This window comes from Plecotus auritus (genome assembly GCF_963455305.1).
Source record: "Plecotus auritus genome assembly, chromosome: 9".
In the NCBI taxonomy this organism is placed as follows: domain Eukaryota; kingdom Metazoa; phylum Chordata; class Mammalia; order Chiroptera; family Vespertilionidae; genus Plecotus; species Plecotus auritus.
In genome coordinates, this window is record NC_137783.1 from 148,557,095 (window position 1) to 148,571,748 (window position 14,654).

Genomic DNA, 14,654 nt, shown 5'->3' on the forward strand with positions numbered 1-14,654 from the left:
CTGCAGACTCCTGGGCCACCTCAGCTGGGGTGGGAGCTGAGCCCCCACCTCCCTCTTTACTCCCAACGTGACCCTGAGGAAGTTCATGCCACGTGCCTCAGTTTCCTTATCTGTGAAGTGGGGACTAATGTGCCCACTTTTTCTTGCCCTGGTGGCGGGGTACATGTTGCCATCGTTGTCATCATCATGGTGGCTGCTAATCGTTAATAGCGCACTGACATCTCTTTTTTTGTAGATATTTTTTTAATTGATTTCAGAGAGGCAGGGAGAGGGGGAAAGAGAGAGAAACATCAGTGATGAGAGAGAATCATTGATTGGCTGCCTCCTGCACACCCCCTACTGGGGATAGAGCCTGCAACTCAGGCATGTGCCCTTGACCAGAATCGAACTGGGACCCTTGAGTCCACAGGCCGACGCTCTACCCACTGAGCCAAACCAGCTAGGGCAACCTCACAGACATCTCTTGCCTTCCAGAAAATTCTCCTTGCCCTAGCTGGCTTTGCAGTGGTTAGAGTGTCCGCCCATGGACTGAAGGGTCGTGGGTTTGATTCCAGTCAAGGGCACATACCTCGGTTGTAGGCTCGATCCCTCAGCCTTGGTCGGAGCACATGAGGAGGCAACACATCCATGTTTCTCTCTCTGTGTCTCTCCCCTCCCTTCCACTCTCTAAAAAAAAAAAAAAAAAAAAAAAAAATCAATGGAAAAAAATATCCTCAGGTGAGGATTAACAACAAAAAACATTTCTCTTCTCCCAGGATGCTCTGATGCATAGAAACAGAAACTAATGACTTAACTGTCAACCTAAACCTTGACATTAAAATGGACGTTTCATCTGAGAAGGACTGTTGTCCTTGAGAAAACTTGCCAAATCTCCGAAATGAGAAGATCTCCTGAAGGCCGGCCTGAGGCTGAATCTGGAGGCCTGGCTGCCTCTGCCGTCCCTCCTGCCCACGCCTGCCCAGCCTGTGCGCATACCCCGCTGACAGGCGTCGCTGAGCTCACTGCAGGAACGGAGCCGCTGAGGCCTGAACCCCCCGCCTGCCCCCCCTCCCCCTGAGTGTCTGAATTGCACCCAAAGGTCCCAGGAGGCTCAGAGGACATCCTGGGCAGTGGGGCTATTCAGTGACCCCAGAAGACTGACCGCTCTGCACCCGCGCCTCTCACAGCCCATGGTCCCCTCCCCAGTTATAATGTTCCTATGGTGGCACAGCGTTAGTGGAGTTCATGCTAGCTCTGCAGGGCGTGCGGAGTCCTCTCCTGGGGCCCCTCCACCCTCCCAGGACAGGTGACCTGGTCCGGAGCCCCGGCTCTGATAGGCAAGGCCACCTCTCTGACCTCTGGCTTCCTCCTCAGCCAAACGGGGCAAAAGCACTATTGCTTCCTGGGGCACAGCCTCGGGCATCAGCCTGCCCCTGTGGGAGGGCGCGGTGACACCTCCCCAGGGCACGCGCGGTGGGGCCTCCACGCAGGTGCCGTCCTGTTTTAAAGTTTAGGTTTTCTTACCATTCAGGCGTTGTGAGGCCTACAGGTTCAGCAGGCAGCTGCCACTGAAATGATGGTTTGTCACTCACAGGTCCCCACAGGAGGCAGGGGCACACGAGCAGAGGGAGGCCAGGACCTGTGGGCAGCGGCCTGGGCTGTGTTTTCCATGGGAAGGAGCCGGTGAGACAGGGTGAGCAGGTTTAGGCGTGGCTCGTTGGGGGCCCTGGGGCATAAGGGATGTCCCTGGTTGTCAGATACCCTGGGTGCTTAGGGCAGGGGACAGTGTCCTGAGGGTGTGGCATGGGAGGTGGTCGGGTTTAGCGCTGGAGGGTTGGTCTGTACTTGAACGGGGCCTCTCAGCAGGCTGTTTACCGTCTATAGACATTAGCTCATGTGGGCAGGGCCGTCCCTCCACGTCAGCAAGGCCCCGGATGCCTGAGAATCAGAAGACAGAAAGTACAAAGAGGGAGGTGCCCTCGGGCAGTGGGGAGAGACACTGCGTTTGTGTCCAAGCCCAGACTCCCTCCCTCCTGCACAGCAAACCGGGACCTTCGGGGCCTCCATCTCCCCACACGCCCAGCGGAGTAAACTACTCCCACGCAGACTTGTTTGAAGCGAGTGTCACATCAAGGTGCCCAGCATGGGGAAGCCCTGTCCTGGCCTTTCTCCTGAGGGCAGCCCCCCCCACACACACACACACACACAGCACCCTGTGAGGCTCAGCGTCTCGCTGGGACCCCTCGCGGGGCCACGAGGACTGTGCTGCGGATACTGCAATGAATGGACAACCAGCGGGCAGGTTACTAAGCATCACGGGCTGTGGCAGAGAATAACCAGGAGGGGACCCCAGAGGGAGGGTCAGGTGACAGTGAGGCCACTCGGGACGTAAAAGGCGTGAAGTTCCCAGCACTGCAGAGGCGGGAAAGAGCCGGAATGTTCTGGGAGCTGTCCCTGGGGCGGTCCCTACAGAGGAGATGGCCAAAGAGACGGACTTCATAGAATAAAATCGCTCTTGGTGGCAACAGTAAATTCGGGCTGGGGTGCGCGTGTACTTCAGGGGGACTTCTGCTTGGGGAAGCGCCTGATGAAATTCTGAGCCCCGTGTAGAACGCGACAGCTGGGCCAGCTCCCCGCCAGAGCCCAGCCCTGCGGAGCTCCGCCTTGGGGCGCGCGGTCCCTCCGTGCTACCTGCTGGACACCCACGTCCCAGGTGGGCGTCACAGAGGCTGGAGAGCGGCTGCCTCTTACTTTGCATTTTAAGAAGAGGGGGCTGTGGGCAGGTGTGTTGGCCTCTCCTCTGATGGCAGCCCCATGGGCGTGTCCTGTGCCCAGTGAGGGGTCAGAGCCCAGGCAGCAAGTCTAAGGCCTCTGGCTGCTCACGGGGACACCGATTCCCAACCTCAGGAGGCGTGGGGCACAGGGCGCTCCACAGCCCACCCCCCAGAGCACATGTCTGCTTGTCACCAGGGCTGACACGGAGAAGGGAGGGACCCAACAGGACAGCTGGGCTGGAAGAACAGCTGCTCTGGTCGTTAGGGGTTGAACTGTGTCCCCGGAAATGCCTGTGTGGAAGTCCTAGCCCCAGCACCTCAGAATGTGGCCATATTTGGAGAGAGGGTCGTTGCAGATGTTGTTAATTAAGATGAGGTCACACTGGAGAAAGATGGCTCCTAATGCAACATGGCTGGTGTCCTTTCAAATGGGAAATTTGGACACAGACAGGCACACAGGGAGAACGCCACGTGGAGATCGGAGCAATGCAGCCACAGCCAAGGAACCTCCAGAGTCAGCAGAGGGGCGACGACCCCTCCCCAGTGCCTTCGGGGGGAGCATGGCCCTGCCAACACCTCGATCTCAGACTTGCAGCCTCCAAACGGGAGAGAGTGCTTTTCTGTAGGTGAAGCCTCTAGTGCAGGGGTGGGCAAACTTTTTGACTCCAGGGCCACAATGGGTTCTTAAACTGGACCGGAGGGCCGGAACAAAAGCATGGATGGAGTGTTTGTGTGAACTAATATAAATTCAAAGTAAAGGAATGGAGGGGAGAGCAAGAGAACCGGATAGAACAGCCGGATCCGGCCCGCGGGCCGTAGTTTGCCCACGGCTGCTCTAGTGTGTGCCCCGGAAAGAGGCAGTGGTGAAGATGTGGGGCGCCGAGCACCGACTCCTCGGTGTCCAGCTGTGGCTGTGCCCAGGTCCAGCCGGTGCCTCACGTTCCTTCCAGCGCCAAGCAGACTCCTCGACAGCCGGTGCCCCTGCCCTGGAGACTGCACCCCTCCGGGACTGTGCAGCGCAAGCTGGCTGGGGTCATGGTGGAGCCAACCCCACAGCCCTGACTTGGTGCTTGCCACCAGACCAAGCGTCCTCACCTCTGGCGGCGCGTGAGGGTAGGAGCAGAAGGAAGTCCCCGCTCAAGCAGAGAGAAAATGTGCCCAGGTGTGAGGAGAAAACACTTGTCCTCTACCCTTCTAGGTTCTAGCCCGTGGTCGGCAAACCGCGGCTCGCGAGCCACATGCGGCTCTTTGGCCCCTTGAGTGTGGCTCTTCCACAAAATACCACGGCCTAGTTGGTTTGGCTCAGTGGATAGAGCGTCGGCCTGCGGACCGAAGGGTCCCGGGTTCGATTCCAGTTAAGGGCATGTACCTGGTAGCAGGCTCCTCCTAGGCCCAGGCCCTCACCCAGGCCCTGGCCAGGGCTGGCGCAGGAGGCAACCAATTGATGTGTTTCTCTCACAGTGACATTTCTCTGTCTTTCCTGCTCTCTAAAAATCAATGGAAAAATATCTTCAGGTGAGGATTTAAAAACAACAAAAAACACACCAACAACTGAGGCATAGATGTTATCTCTAGGGAGGAAAGGTCATGGCCAGCGATGTGTTAGGGGAGGAAAAGTCACCCGGGGGTCAGGTCCCTCCCTACAATTGATTGTCTATTGCTAGGCACCTGGGACTGGTGACTGTACCTGGCCCATGGTCCTTACTCTGCTCATGTCTGTCTAAGTGCCTGTCACAAAAGGAAGCTTGCTACAGCCCCCTGCCCGTTTGCCTTTTAAACATTTCTTTTTTTTTTTTAATATATTTTATTGATTTTTTACAGAGAGGAAGGGAGAGGGATAGAGAGCTAGAAACATCGATGGGAGAGAAACATCGATCAGCTGCCTCCTGCACACCCCCCACTGGGGATGTGCCCACAACCAAGGTACATGCCCTTGACCGGAATCGAACCCGGGACCCTTCAGTCCGCAGGCTGACGCTCTATCCACTGAGCCAAACCGGTTTTGGCAAACATTTCTTATATGTCTTGGTGCTATTTTGTTTTAAGGCCCCAAATTTGTGATTTTATTGATTTTTTTTTTTTTTTAGTGAGAGAGAGAGATTTATGTGAGATAGAAACATGGATGGGTTGCCTCCTAGGTTTGGCCCTGACCTGGAATCGAACCTGCAACCTTTTGGTGTACAGGATGATACTCTAACCCAGTGGTCGGCAACTAGAGCAGCGGTCACCAATCTTTTGGACCTCACGGTCCACCAGTTGCCGGACTGCTGAACTAGAGCAAGAATCTCCACCCTTAAAACCCTCAGGGCAGAGGACCCAGTGGCTCTCCCTCCCAGGAGCACACCCGCCCACCCACCTGCCCTTCCCCCCCTCCTTCACCCTCCCTGATCCCCTGCCCCAGGCACGTACCATTAGCTTCCTCACTCCCAAGTCCTTCCTTTACCTCTAGAACTTGTTTCCTAAGCCTATTTCTTTTAGGAATTACTTCTTCTACCTCCATGATATACCAAATAAATGTTCTCTTACAGTTTGAATCTTGGCTCTGAATTCTTTTCCAGCCAGAACCCAAGAATCGAGGTTGCTGAACCCAGGCTCCATCCGACCCCACCTGTCAGACAGACACCTGGTGCCGGTCCCGCCATCTACAACACTTTTACATGAATAAGAAGGAAATATACATACACGCATTCTCATTTTTGCTTGTATGTTCAGAAGGAAATTCTGGAAGGACAACCCAAGGAACTAGTAAGAGTGGTTACCTGTGTGTTAGTTGGGACAGGGGTGAGAGTAAAACTTTTCCCTAGATATTTTTTAACGTGCCCCAGGCATGAAACAGCTCCAGCCACCAACACGGGTGTCCAGCTAGGATGAACTACCCGGGTAAGACTCCCTCTGCTTTGCTCCCGGCGGACATGAGAACACCACCACCAATCTGGCGTCTCCTTGCCCACTGCCCTAGATACTTCTTAGATTGATTTGGTATTTGAACCATAGTAAGGATTTGAACATGTTCCCTATTCAAAGCCAAGCTATCCACCTGCAGTGTGCCTGTTCACTCCTTCTAGAAACGGGCCTCAGAGGGTGGCATCTCTCCGGTCATCCTTGTACTTGGTTAACCTCAGAGAGGCCGCGCACAGCGGGTACTGACAAGCACATTGCGGAGGAATGGGTGCCTAGGGCAGTGGTCGGCAAACTGCGGCTCGCGAGCCACATGCGGCTCTTCGGCCCCTTGAGTGTGGCTCTTCCACACAATACCACGGCCTGGGCGAGTCTATTTTGAAGAAGTGGCGTTAGAAGAAGTTTAAGTTTTAAAAATTTGGCTCTCCAAAGAAATTTCAATCTTTGTCCTGTTGATATTTGGCTCTGTTGACTAATGAGTTTGCTGGCCACTGGGCTAGAGAAACTGGAAGCGAACTGCTAACAAGGGGCACCAAGAATGCCTGCCACGGAGGATGGTGCATTCCGCGGGCACCTCATGGAGCAGCTGAGGAGTTGGTCTAGCCGAGCAAGTGATTTCCAAATCGTACTGTTGGGGGTCGGGGGACGAGTTCCAGAACGACACACACAACCTGTCGGTTCATATCACAAAGCCACCCCTGAATAAAGTGGCGTGTGTATATGGCTTCCATTTTGTAAAAGCGCAGCAAGTGGGAGTGTGCAGGCACAGAAGGTAGCACAAAAGATGCACGGGAAATGCAGCCCAGGGTTATCAGGGAGTGAGGTTTCAGGCAACTTGTAAAACCTTTTTGCTTTAGGGGCCAGTGTTTCCTCTTTTCCACAGTGACGGCACCTTAATTGCGTCATTTCAGAACTTCCAAAAGAGGGGCCTCGCAGCCAGCTCCGGAGGCCAACTCCTGCGCCAGCCCCTGGGGGCGCTGGCGGCGCAGGCGGATCCGCCGGCCTGGCAGCGGGGCGGACCGAGGGCGCCCGGCCCAGGAAGGAGTCCTGGCTCCGCGCGTGGAGGGGTGCAGGACGGGCGCGCTCCCCACCCCCCGGCGCGCTCCCCCACCCCGCCGCCCTCCCCACTAGCGGCCCGGCGTCCGCCAGGGTCCAAGTCACACTGGCGCGCGCCGGTCCCTCCCGCAGTCTAACTCGGCCCTGCGAACGGCCCGGTCGACCTTGACCCGAGGCGACCTCCCCGGGCGCTGACCGCCGGGGCGGGGGCTAGCGCGTCTCGGAGTCTGCTTCCCCCTCCCACCCCAGCTCCGCTTCATGCGCAAAAGAGGGGCTCTAGGGGAGCTTGGGACGCACACGGGGCTGTGGGTGGGCGCCCAGAGGAGCCGGGACTAGCGGGGAGGGTGAGCGGAGGAAGCTGGCGGGGAGGGGAAGGAGGGGCGCCTCCAACTACCCCCAGCGGCAGCACCCGCGCCTGCGCACGGTGCCCGGGACCTGGGTCGCGCCCTGGGCATCACCCCTCCCAGGCCTCAGTCGGGCACCCAGCGGGCAGGGGTGGGGCTGAGCGTCAGGATCGTTCGCCTGCAGGAGATACAGAAATGCCAGAGAGCAGCCAATTGGGCTTTTTTTTTTTTTTTTTTTTTTTTTTATGCAGCCTCTCTGGCAGCTGCCCAAACCCTCGGGTCTGCCCATCCCGGCCCACCTCCCCCGCCTCCGCCGCGGGGGCCGGTCACTTCCTCTCCCCGCACCCCATCCCCGAATTCCCCGGCTCGTCTCTCCTCGTGTCAAAAGCGAGTGACCGCAGGGAAGCAATCAGCTTATCTGGCGGCTGTTAACGCCCAGCCAACTCCCCTCTTCAACTTTCCACAAAGGGCTTGGCGAGCGGGCAGAGTCTGGGTCATCCGAAAGGGACTCCACCTCAGTTCCGGATCCGGAGCGGGGCGGGGAGGCCCGGCGGGCCTTCGAAAAGGCGGTGCCCTGGGGGAGGGCTCCTGGGAAGGGGTGATCGGACGATGTGAGGTCCTCTGGGAGGCTTCTTGGAGCTGGCGGCGTCTGAGTTGGAGCTTGCAGGCTTAGTAAGCATTTCCAGGGGGTCGTGGGGAGGGGCAGCCATGAGGTCAAGATCAGTGCGGAAGCGCCACCCCCATCCCACCCCCGACAGGTGGATTGGGGCTGGCGAGTGAGGTGGATACACAAACGTGTCCGCCCACACAATGGGGTATTATTCAGCCACAAAACGGAAGGAAGCTCTGACACAGGCTACAACTTGGATGGGCCCTGAAAGCATGGTGCTCAGTGAGAGATCCAGACTCCGGACACGTATTGTGTGATTCCATCTATAGGAACTGTCAGAACAGGGAAACCCACAGAAACAGACAGCAGATTGGCGGTCGCCAGGGGCTGGGGGTGTGAGGCGTGTGGGGAGTGACTGCTAAGGGGGACAGGTTGGGGTTTCTGTTAGAAGAGCATGTTAAGGGAAACTTCTGGGATTAGATTGTGATGATGGTTACACAATCATGTGTATACACTAAAAACCACTGAAGGATACACTTTTAAAGGATGGCGTTCACGGTATACATGAGTAATATCCTAGCAGATTTTTTTTTAACGGGAGGAGGGCTGTGGGCAGAGCCCCAGACGGGACTGGCACCATCTGACTGTTACCCCATTTTGCAATAGAGGAAAGTTTATCTGCTCTGGGCCTCACAGCTGGGCAGGGCTGCAGCTGAGCCAGAAGTCAGGTGCCCTCCAAGCATGTGGAAAGGGTCCTGGTTTACCCTGTCTCCCTTCCTGGCCTTTAGCCCACAGCTAGGCACACCGACAGGAGGTGCGTGGGAGGGCATGGCACTTGGCGGGGACAGCAAGAACAGGTGCCCAGAAGCAGGAAGTGGCGGGAGAGCTTGAGTGGAAGAAGCACAGAGGTCATCCAGGCTGATAAGCACAGCTGGGGGGTCCTTTGGGTGCAGATCCTGAGTCTCGTGAGCCTGCCTTGGAGACAGGGCCAGCTTCCGGGGTGTGCAAGTTGTCCAGGGGTTCCCACAGGCCTCGCAGTGGGGGTCCCGGGGGCAGTGTTGTGGGACTCAGCCCTTGACTTGTGGGAACTGACGCTGTCTTGGGGAAGATAGTGTCAGAATCAAGCTGAATTGCTTGTTGGTGTGGGGGAAAACCTCCACGCTTGTGAGCAGAGGTGGCAGAAATGCAGTGTTTTGTGTTAGTCATAAAAGAGACTCTTGGGAGAGAAACACACAGTAGGGAAGAAACACAGTAGGTTTTTTTCCCAACACAGAAAGGTAGACAAAATCTGAGTTTTTCCTAAACAGGGCAATAAACCGTAACTCCGGGGACTACTTTTTTTCTTTTTCTTTTTAAATTTATTTTTATTGATTTCAGAGAGGAAGGGAGAGGGAGAGAGACAGAAACATCAATGATGAAAATCCTTGATCAGCTGCCTCCTGTACACCCCTTACTGGGGATTGAGCTCCCAACCCAGGCATGTGCCCTGACCGGGAATCAAACTATGACCTCCTGGTTCACAGGCTGACGCTCAAACATTGAGCCATACCTGTGGGGCTGGGGAACACACTGTTGAACAATAGAAATCCTTTGTGTTGCTCTTGGACAAAGTCTACCAGTTACCATGCAACTTCACCCAGCGTGGGGCCCAGTCTCACACGTTTCCTGGAGAAGGAGCCGATCCTCGGTCAGGCCTGCTGGACCAGGGCCAGTGGAAGGACGTTCAGACATCCTTTTGCCTTATTTCCAAATTTCGAAGAATTTCCCTTAGCCTGTGCGGGCCAGGAGTCTATGAATGGGCTTTGGAAGGTCAGAGACTGAAGTTATCTCCCAACAGTTCGTGTGCGTGCGCATTTTTTTCTGGGGAAAGTGTTTGTAGCTGTGTCCGGGTTTTCAAAGGGTCGGTGACAGCACGCCCACGCCACCCCCACCCCAAAATTTAAAAACTATTGACTCAGTATCAGCTGCCTGGCTCCTTCTCCCTCCAAAGCAGAAGAATTTGCGTCTTGACACAGAAGCCTTCTGTCAGTATTCTCATGTGGATGGATATTCAGGCATCTGCTACAATGAGCTACAAGAATGTCTCCCTTCTCCACCCCTGAGACCCTGTGTCCAGGTTAGCGAGGCCCTGGCTATAGGCCAGTCAAGACACCGACCTCAAGGCACGCCCACTAAGATGTTGCCAGCTCTAGGCCCAGCCTGTTGCCGTGGTCACACCAAGAAGCTCAGGTGGGCTGCACTAGTGGGGCCTCAGAGGTGATTGGGATCTGAAGAGGTCACAACACTGACATTTGAACTACTCTGGCCTTTTCAAAAACCCTGAAAGGGCCTAGGCTATGTGGCTCAGTGGTTGAGCATCAACCTGTGAAGCAGTAGGTCACAGTTTGATTCCTGGTTGGGGCACATGCCCGGGTGCTGGCTCGATTCCCAGTGTGGGGCATGCATGAGGCAGCCGAACAATGAGTCTCCTCATTGATGTTTCTATCTTTCTCTTCCCTCTCCCTTGCTCTCTGAAAGGGGTTCCACATTTATCTGACACATTGACCTGTTTGCTCTTGGCTGGCTTCTGTGGGTCTCGGCAGTCCCGGTCCCCAGGGAGGAATCTGTTCCAGGAATGCTCTCTGGCTGGCAGGTGTACCCCATTTCTGGTTAATAAACAAGGAAATAAGTTTTTATTTCATTGAATTTTACTGTTTACAGACAAATGCTTTTAAAAATGGGCTCCATAGAGAAAAAATAATCCTAGCTAACGCTTAATGTGCACTGGGGATGTTCTGAGTACTTCCCCTCGGCTATTCATATAATCTTTCTTAAGACTCCCCAAGGCAGCTTCTATCACTCTCCCATTTTACAGGTGAGGAAACTGAGGCACAGATAGGTTAAGATCACTCAGCTGGTAAGTGGCAAGGTCAGGATTTGAACCCAGGCCATCGGGCTCTGGAGTTCACATCACCAAGCAACTAGGATTACTGCTTCTCCAAATAAATAAAATATGGTGGTGAACGTTTGCTCATTAATCTCTTAGATCAACAAGATTTTTGTTGTTTTTATGTCATTTTGGGGGACATACCTTTTTTTATTCAAATAACATTCTGATCACTCATGGCCCAAGGACATTCAAATAATAAAGCAAATAGAATCCGATGTTAAAGACTGCTCTTCAAACATTGTCGCCAATGACACCACCCTTGCGTGGCCACCAGACCTTTCAGCAGAGCATCTTTACCTGTTTGAAGCCATCAGTTTGAGCACCATTGACTAGTTTTTTCAAGCTCTGAATAGCTGTAGGGATCTCAGCAGGATTGGAGGAACCAGCTCAACTGTGGTAAGTGCCAAAACATGGCCAATCGAGGCTTCAGGTAAGTCACAGTGATGTCTACCAGCACCAGGGCCTTCTCCACTACGTTACAGACAAATTGGGCCAAGGTTCTAGGATGGAAAGTCTGTGGCCTCCAATGGCCAGCTGAATCCTCATTTATTTACGTGAGGAAACAGGCCAAGGTGGGGCTGCAAGGCGTCCACGCAGCCAGCCAGAGGCAGACCCGGCACGTGGCCAGGCATGCACACTCCCTGGCACTGATCTTGCTGCTGTGCTGGGGGGCCTGCTCCTCAGGAAGGCAAGCATCTGCCCACCGTCCTTGTCTCTAAGGCGGCCCATCAGGGTGCTGGTACTTCAAAGTGCAGAGGAAACCAGGTGGAATCCTTGCCCTGGAGCGGAGGAGGGAGAGGAGATGGGGTGCACAGGCCTCTTCTCCCACTCTTGCCCAAGGCATTGCCACCTCCCAGGCTTGGGACACTCTCCCTGCCTCTCCCCAGGTGATCCCAGTGTCTCAGCTTCATCACCTTCTCTTCATGTCATGGCCTCACCCTTCCCACTAACAGTCAATGCCCTCTCAACTTCCAATCATTTTTTAAAATATGTTTTTTGTTGATTTGAGAGAGAGAGAGAAACATTGATAGGTTGGCTACTGCATGCCCTCTACTGGGGATCAAGCCTACAACCTGAGCATAGGCCCTGACTGGGAATCAAACCAGCGACCCTTTGGTGCATGAAACAACGCTCAACCGAGCCACACGGGCCAGGGCTCAATCATTTTTAATTTTAAAAATGGAGGCCTAACACACAGTAGTAAAGAGCACCATGTGCATAATCTTAAGCAAATAGCTCCATGCATGGTCACCCCTGGGCACCCTTCATGGGGTGCTCAGTCAGGACCCGTCACTGCCGTTAAGGTGCATCACTTACCTTGCCGAACACACAGCGTGTGTATTTTCTGTGTGCTTGTTAGCTGTCTTTTTCTTAGATCTGCAAGCTCCATCCATGTTGTGTGTGTCTTGCTGCTTATGATTGTTACACTGTACGGAGAAGCCACCATTTATCCACCCATTCTCCTGTCGGTGGACATTGGGTTGTTCTCTGGATTTTTGTCAATTTGAATGAATCTTTTGTAAACATCCCTGTACCAGTCTTTTCGTGAACACAGATCTCTGGTGTGCACCCAGGGGTAGGATTACTGGGTCAGAGGGCAAGCCTATTCAATGAAGAATACATTTTCATTGTTGCTGTGAGTTCCTTTCACTGCCACTTCCGCGGGCTGCCTTTGGGTTGCTCGCATCTGTATTACCTCATTTTGTCCTCACCAAACCCCGGGGATGCTGGCCGAGCAAATATTCTCAGCAAATATTATCACCACCCTGACGTGGAACAGCCACCTGCAGGGGTTCAAGGTTCAAGTTCAGAGGGGCTCAAAGCGCTGGAGAGGAGAGGGAAGCGCAGAACGCTGAGATTACAAAATTGTTTCCTATGGGAAATGGCAGCTGAGTTCCAAAAAGTCTCACACACTTTTGGATCAGAACCTGCTGGGAGCTGCCAGCAAGGAAAAGGCTGGCAAAAGGGAGAGGGCTCAGCTGGGTTCTTGGCAGGCGAAGAGGGCTTTAAACGTTTTCTGTTACATTGCTCCCCCTCTTTAGGTTGGACGATGGTATTGCGGTCATGTTTTTAAAGAAGAACCCTTATCTTTTAGAGATTTGTACTCAAGAGCTTTTTAAAAAAGAACCCTTATCTTTTAGAGATTTGTACTCAAGAGCTTATGGACAAAAACGGTAGGATTTCTGGGTTTGCTTTATTTTTATTTTTATTTTTATTTTTTAAATATATTTTATTGATATTTTACAGAGAGGAAGGGAGAGGGAGAGAGAGTTAGAAACATCGATGAGAGAGAAACAGCCATCAGCTGCCTCCTGCACACCCCCCACTGGGGATGTGCCCGCAACCAAGGTACATGTCCTTGACTGGAATCGAACCTGGGACCTTTCAGTCCCCAGGCTGACGCTCTATCCACTGAGCCAAACCAGTCAGGGCTGGGTTTGCTTTAAAGACATTAGGGGGGCAGGGGCACAGACAAACACCTTGGCCCTAGCTTCATAGCTGTTGAACCTGAGTTTTAGTTATATAGGATTTTATTATATACTAATATACTATTCTCATTAATTTTTAATGTTTAAAATTTTCCCTACAAAGATATTTTAGAGTAAAGGGGGGGAATCTCTTAGTGATAATAAAAATATTAATATATGCATTTAAAAACTTTTAAGGTTTCTTTATAGCCACAATAAGCAGCTGCTCAATTATGTTCGTTTCACACTGGGGAAGAATTTGAGAGAGAAAAAAAAGTTTAAGAAAGACTTCTTTAGTTTCTGAGGCTGACTGGGACATTTTGGTGTGGGGAGAGGGAACTCGGATGGGACCTGGCTCACAGCTCCCCAGGGGCCCAGTTCCTCTGCTCAGCCAATCACCCGCGGGCCTGCAATGGTGCCTCCAGGGTGCGGCAGGAATTGCCGCCCGCCCGCAGCCACCCCAAGCTGGGCCACTGGGGCACAGGTGAGTGCGGTGCCCTGTGGGTGCGGCCGAGCTCTGACCCACCGCTAGGCCTACAGGTGGCAACGAGGCAGCGCTCAGGGAGGGGTGCAGTCAAGGCGGAAGAGCCCTGGGAACAGGCCGGGCACCAGGCCAACCCGAGTGGGGCGCATGACAGAGCATGGAGCGAGGGAGAAAATGACCTTGGGACGGGACCTGCAGGCAGCCCGGTTTCCAGGGAGAGGAAGGAAGGGCATTTGAAATGAGGGTGACAGTCCAGCTTCTGAGGCACAAACCTGGACGGCCTAAGTGCAGGAAGGGGCAGGCAGGTGACCCTGGAGAGGCAGATGCGGTGCAGCCGCGTGGGGCAGGTGTGCTCTGGCCCAGATCAGCTGCCTTCACTTGGGCGGCACAACCTGGGGGGAGGGGGAGAGGAGGGGAGAGTGCGAGGGTCGGGGCCAACTTTTAACTGCAAAGAAATGCAATTTAAAATAAGGAGGGATCTCTACCGCCACCTTTGGTTTTGGCAAAGATTTTTAAAAGGGTTAAGACAGCCCTAACCAGTTTGGCTCAGTGGATAGAGCATCAGCCTGCAGACTGAAGGGTCCCGGGTTTGATTCCGGTCAAGGGCATGTACCTTGGTTGAGGGCACATTCCCAGTGGGGGATGTGTAGGAGGCAGCTGATTGATGTTTCTCTCTCATCGATGTTTCTGGCTCTCTGTTCCTCTCCCTTCCTCTCTGTAAAAAACCAATAAAATATATTTATAAATAAATAAATAAATAAATAAATAAATAAATAGTTAAGACAGCCTGCGCTGTGAGCTCCTGGAGACACGGGCGCGCTCCCAGGTGCGGATGGTAGATAGCTTTTCTAGAGGGCTGCCTGGCACCAAAATGTCACCAGAATGTCTCACGTGCCTGCCCTTTGACCTGGCTGCTTCACTTCTAGGGATTTAGAGAGAGAAACGGGCAGCTCCCTACCACATCCGGGGCCAATGCAGCTTTATTTATAGGCGCCCTGGTGAAAAGGGGAGGGCGGGGCTCAGTGTCCACGCGGCGGGAAAAACACCATGAAAAACGCGGTCCTCTCCGAGCCTCGACAGGAACTCTGTCCCCGACAGAAGCCAAGTGAAAA